Consider the following 5,568-nt stretch of genomic DNA (forward strand, 5'->3'; position numbering starts at 1 on the left):
CTCTCCAGTAGCTAGTGAGGGAATGTTGGTTCTCCCAGTCCCCGCATGACCTTTCTGGCCGGAGGCTGAAGGGACTGGGTTCTAGAATGGGCTCAAGAGGCGAGAAAGCGGGAGCCAGAGTCACTTTCTGGAAAGGGGGTTGCTTTAAATCCTCCTAAGTAGAACTGGCGCTGATCTGGACCGGCCAGGCTAGCCCGAGGTCATTGGAAGCGAAGCAGGGTCGGCCCTGGCTGGTATTTGTATGGGAGACCTCCAAGGAATACTGTGGTTGCATGCACAGAGAGAGCGAGGGAGAGGGAGAGGGAGAGAGAGAGAAGGCAGGCAATGGAGCACCACCACCTCTTGGCTTTGAAAACCCTACGGGGTCGCCATAGGCCTGGGGGAGAGAGAGAGAGAGAGAGAGAGAGAGAGAGAGAGAGAGAGAGAGAGAGAGAAAGAGAGAGAGAGAGAAAGAGAGAGAGAAAGAAAGAAAGAAAGAAAGAAAGAAAGAAAGAAAGAAAGAAAGAAAGAAAGAAAGAAAGAAAGAAAGAAAGAAAGAAAGAAAGAAAGAAAGTTGTGGGACGAGGCTTGGTCCTAAGCATGTTTCACTGAGCTTGGTTCTCTCAGAGGGCCTATTTTGGGTATATCCCAACTGTTCCACCCAACCCATTGACTGGGAGTCAATATCAGCACGGTCCAGGCGGAGACCGTCTAGGCCAGGCCGCCCGTCCCGGTCTTGTCGGGTGCCGAATGCAGGACGCGGATCTGCGTGGAGCGCTGGGAGAACCGGGCTGCGGGCTGCGGCCGCTGGATCCCTGCACGGGACGGGAGGGAGCAGAGGCGCGGGTCTGGTTTACGCCGGGCAAAGCCCGGGCAGCCACGGGGGTGCCTGTGGGGAAAGTACCTGCCTGGGATCCTGGGAACACTCTCTTGGAAGGAAACGCCAAGGGAATCGAGGCTGCGACCACTCGCTCTAAAAAGAAATCCACTTTCGATGTAATTCCCAACTGAATGTTGCCGTGTGAGGCGGGAAAATCCAGTTGGAAATACCCGGAAAGTGGATCGAAAGGGGGTGATTCAGGGTAGAAGCCCCCCTCTCTCTGGTGGTTCTCGGGGAGGGCCTTAGAGCAGCGCCGGGGTCCCGGGCTTCTGGCTCGGCCGCGGGAGGAGGGAGGGGGACCCTCGAGCGGGCCTCGGCCAGATAAGCAGCAGCCGCGATGCTCGGCCTTCGCCGTGTTTTCTCTCCAAACAGCTGCTTCGACGTGAGAAAACAAAAGCTGCTCCGAGGGGGAAAAAAAGAGACCTATTGTTCAGGGAGCCGCGCTCGGGCAACTGGCGGGGGGGGGAGGATTTTAGGAGGAGGAGGAGGAGGAGGAGGAGAAGCAGAGGAATATAGCCGCGGGCCATCCTGGGGACAGTCTGATTGAAACCAGGTCCGGCCGTCCAGGCGAACGCGGGGTCAGCAGCGCCGATTTAACCGGCTTTCCCCCAGAAGCCTGCCGCGCCGACCTAAACGGAGCGACGCCCTTCGGAGTCCACTTTTAAGTCGGAGGCCTTAGGAAGGCGTAACTCTGCTTAGGAGGGCGCCGCTGCTACAGCCTCTCCCCATTTCGTTCCTGGACGAGGAGATTAGTCGTTCCAGGTGGGGCAGGAGTCCAGGGGCCCCCTTGAAGACCCACGAAGGTTCATTCGAGGAGGCGTGGGCTCTCCTGTGCCAGGCGCCCTTCCTCAGGTAGTCGGGCACCTCCCGGCAGCTTTCTCGGAAGGCGGACTTCAGGCGCCCCCCCCCCCCCCCCCCCCCCCTCTTTGGGCGGGGACCCGCGCACCCCTTTCCTCCCATCCCCGCGCAGCTCCGACCACGCTGCTAAACCATCGCGAAGGCTTTCCGCCGATCCTCTTGCACGAGTGCAAATCGCCGGGTCTGGAGGAAGCCTCCCCGAAGGCGGCGGGACTCCTCAACAGACTCGCCGGCTCGGGAGGCATTTCCCTTGACCGCCCACGGGGCTGACTTCCGAGTAAACGCGAGGCGCGAGATCCCGCCGCCGAGAGGGCCGGTGTCGTCTTCGAAACCGGCTCGTAACCGGTGTTCCCTCTAAGCTGAGTGAGTGTGAGCCAGCTCACAGTTTTTGAGCCTCCGGCTCACACATTTTTGTCTCGGCTCAGGAAGGAGGGCTCCGGAGCAAACTAGTTTATTCCAGCAGCGAAATCTCTTGCTCACAACTTTAATGCCAGTAGCTCACAAAGTAGAATTTTTGCTCACAAGACCCCACAGCTTAGAGGGAACATTGCTTTTCTCGGTGAGACTGGAGGGAGCCGGCTCATAAACGAAAGGACGGAGGCGAACGCTTCACACTGCCCCGTTGGTTTCACGTCGGTTTCCTTTCCCATCTTTTCTCAGGCCTGAGGTCGGTCGGGGCGGGGGGAGGAGGCTGTACCGAAGGCACAACGGGGGTCGCTGAAAACGACTCCCCGCCCCGAGGTCTGACTTCGCCTCATTGAGGCCGAAACAGTATGAGGGGGGGGCCGTGTGGATCTGGAGCCGCCGAACAAAGCAGGGGTCCCACCACGGCCCGGAAGAAAACAAGAAGGTTGGTCTTCAAGGTGGTCCTCGTGGACTCAGGCTCTCTCCTGTCTATCGGCCTCTAAAGGATTTGGGGGGGGGGGAGATAAATCCTTTCGCGTTTGCGTTGCAGGAGTGACGCCGCAGTTTCAATCCGGGGAAAGAAGAAACTGTTTGGTTTTTTCTCCGCCCCCCCCTTTTCTTTTCTCTTTAAAAAAAGGACCTTAGAAAACCCGGGTGGAAGAGACAGAAGGGGGGGAAATAAGGTCCCGAAATGGGTAAAAGATGTTGGGCTCTTAGGAGGGAAATTTCTCCAAATAGCCCTTTTAAACGCGGGTCTCGGAGGTTAACTAAACAAAGACAGTCTGGCCTGGACCACACCGAAGGGGATTGGAGCTTGACTTAACCCAGATGAGAGCGGGGTCTTGTTCAATTTTATGGGAATTTCAACAAGTAACAAATACAGACGACCTTGTCCGCTGCCCCGGCTCTCTGGCCGGCGACCTGCTGTCAATCATCCGCCGGGCCCTTTTCTGCTCCCCCTCCCCCCCTTTGACCCGGTGCCCGCAAACCCCCGCGCAGGGAGAAGACTTCAGAACTCAGAAGCACCTTTGGAGAATTACGATGACCAGGATGATAACGAATGGTCACAGGCAGATATGTGACTGGTAGATGGCAATAGTTAGTATATATTATTATTATCATTACTATTATTATCACCACCACCACCACTAGTAGTAGTAGTAATAGTAGTAGTGGTGGTGGTGGTGGTGGTGATAATAGTAATGATAATAATAATATATACTAACTATTGCCATCTACCAGTCACATATCTGCCTGTGACCACTACTAGTATAATATATACTAACAATTGCCATCTACCTGCCTGTGACCACTACTACTAGTAGTAGTATTATCTACTACTAGTAGTAGTAGTGAAACCCACTCCCCCCCCCCCCAGCAAGACTTAGAGAGACGGAGACAAAGGGGTTTCAAACCCAAATTGCGCACCTCCTGATTCGAATCTAAACGCAATTCCCCCCCCCCAATTTATTATTTATCCAATCTAAACGCAATTCAGCTCCACTGAACTGGTAACTTCCCTAGGGAGGAGGGCGATTGCAGGTATGGGAAGGCGGCTCCTCGTTGGCCGCAAACGGGCTTTCGCTCCGAAAGTAACGGATCGGGAGATGGAAAGCCTCCAAGGCAAATGTGTGTGTCCCCCCCCCCCCCCCCCAGCCCCGTCCTTTGCCCCTGTGTCCAGTGTCCTTCTCGGCATCTGCGACGCCGCTGGGCCCGCGATTTGGACCGGTGGACCAGCTCCTTCCTCTCAGATTCTTGCAGGAGGAGAGAGAACGGTCTTCTCGCTTCTGGAGCAGTTTGCTGAGAAGGACGCTTTTCTCTTCTGCTCCGGGACTGTTTTCCCACGCGCCTTCTGGCAGCTTTGAGAAGCACGCTGACATTTGCAGGCAGGGGTTTCTCTTTCCATATTTTTCATTCCCCCCCCCCAATTCATTCATCCGGGGTGCAGAGCAATGTTCCCTCTAAGCTGTGGAGTCTTGTGAGCAGAAATTCTACTTTGTGAGCTACTGGCATTAAAAGTTGTGAGCGAGCGATTTGGCTGCTGCATAAATTAGTTTGCTCTGGAGCCATCCTCTCTGAGCTAAGACAAAGATCTGTGAGCTGGAGGCTAAAAAACTGTGAGCTGGCTCACACTAACTCAGCTTAGAGGGAACACTGGTGCAGAGATTGTGGAAGTCGGGTGCAGGCCGATCCAGATAAAACCAAATGCTTAAACCGGCGCCGCCTCCACGTGGGTGCCGATTGGACACGACCTGGCCAGACTTTCTGGGATCACACCGACTAAATAATCCACTTTCAATCTCCCTTCAGTCCACTTCCCAACTGGATTTTGCTGTGCGAACCGGCAAAGTCCAATTCGAAAGTGCCCTGGAGGTGGATTGAAAGTGGGTTGTCTTTTTGTGTTACTCGAGAGTTTACCTTGGTGCTTACGGACGGCGCGTGGACCTTCTAAGGAACCAAGCTTCTCTGACCTCGTCAGCGCTTGAGGCTCCTGGAGGGGAAACTCGACAGCTGCATGGAAGCCAAGCCCATTTTATTCAGTGGGATTTTACTTCCAGGAAAGCGTCCTTAGAACTGCGACAGCTTAGCTGAACGCTGGAGCCCAGCGCTACGCTACGCTTCTGGGCCGCCCTGTGAAATTCGTGACCACATTTACTCCAGCGTCGGCCTCTCAAAACCCGTAAGGGTTGGTTTAACCCCAGCAGTTTTGCCAGCGGCTGCGCGAGTGATGACAGTCGACGGCCGCTTCCCGAAACCTCATCCGGATACCACGAGGACCCGAGGGAGGGAAGCCAGGAATATTTGGGCAGAGCAGTCCCGGCTGCAGACGGATGCGGGAAAGGGGTTGTTGAAGGGACTCATGTTTAAAGGTACCTCTGGAAGACTAACGCAAGAAACGGCCTAGGCCTGTAGATGCTTACGCTGGAGTAAATCCCGGAGCCAGAGGGACTTACTCTCCAGTGGTCTCCTGACCGTAATATTTAGGTTGGGAGGGGCGCGTCCTGTGGAGCGCCGGCCGGAGTCTGCGAGGGACGACAAGGCCCATTGATTCGGCACCGCCGTCAGTTCCGAGCAAACTGAATAGGGATCGCAGCCCTCCTCTGGAGCGCAGCGGCTTTGCAGAAGCAAGGGGGAGGTGCGCAGGATCGAGATCAAAAAGGGGGCGCGCTGATTGGCCGGCTCTGCGGAAGGACCCTGCGGCCGGAGCCACTCGCTTGCGAGGCGTTTCGGTCGGAAGCCGGCTGGGTGACCCCGGGCCAGTCACGCGCTGGTGGCCTCTCTAGCCTACCTTGCGGGGATGTTGTTGCTGTGAGCCGTTCCTCGTTTCCGCCGGGGAGGAAAGTGGGGCAGTAGCGCAGGCGAGACTGCCGCGTTCGGGAAAGAGCCGCAGTTTCGCCTCCAGACTCCCAGCTGATTTTTAATCTGCAAGCCCCATCAAATCTTGC

The 5,568-nt window shown here is 56.0% G+C and overlaps 1 protein-coding gene across 1 annotated transcript in view; it reads left to right on the top strand.

Annotated features, from left to right (window-relative positions):
• The window catches only part of LOC107117219 (forkhead box protein F2-like), a 15,236-nt gene that overhangs the window by 1,524 nt on the left and 8,144 nt on the right, over positions 1–5,568 (top strand).

Source organism: Gekko japonicus, unplaced genomic scaffold (genome assembly GCF_001447785.1).
Source record: "Gekko japonicus isolate JY-2015 unplaced genomic scaffold, Gekko_japonicus_V1.1 scaffold181, whole genome shotgun sequence".
NCBI classification, from domain to species: domain Eukaryota; kingdom Metazoa; phylum Chordata; class Lepidosauria; order Squamata; family Gekkonidae; genus Gekko; species Gekko japonicus.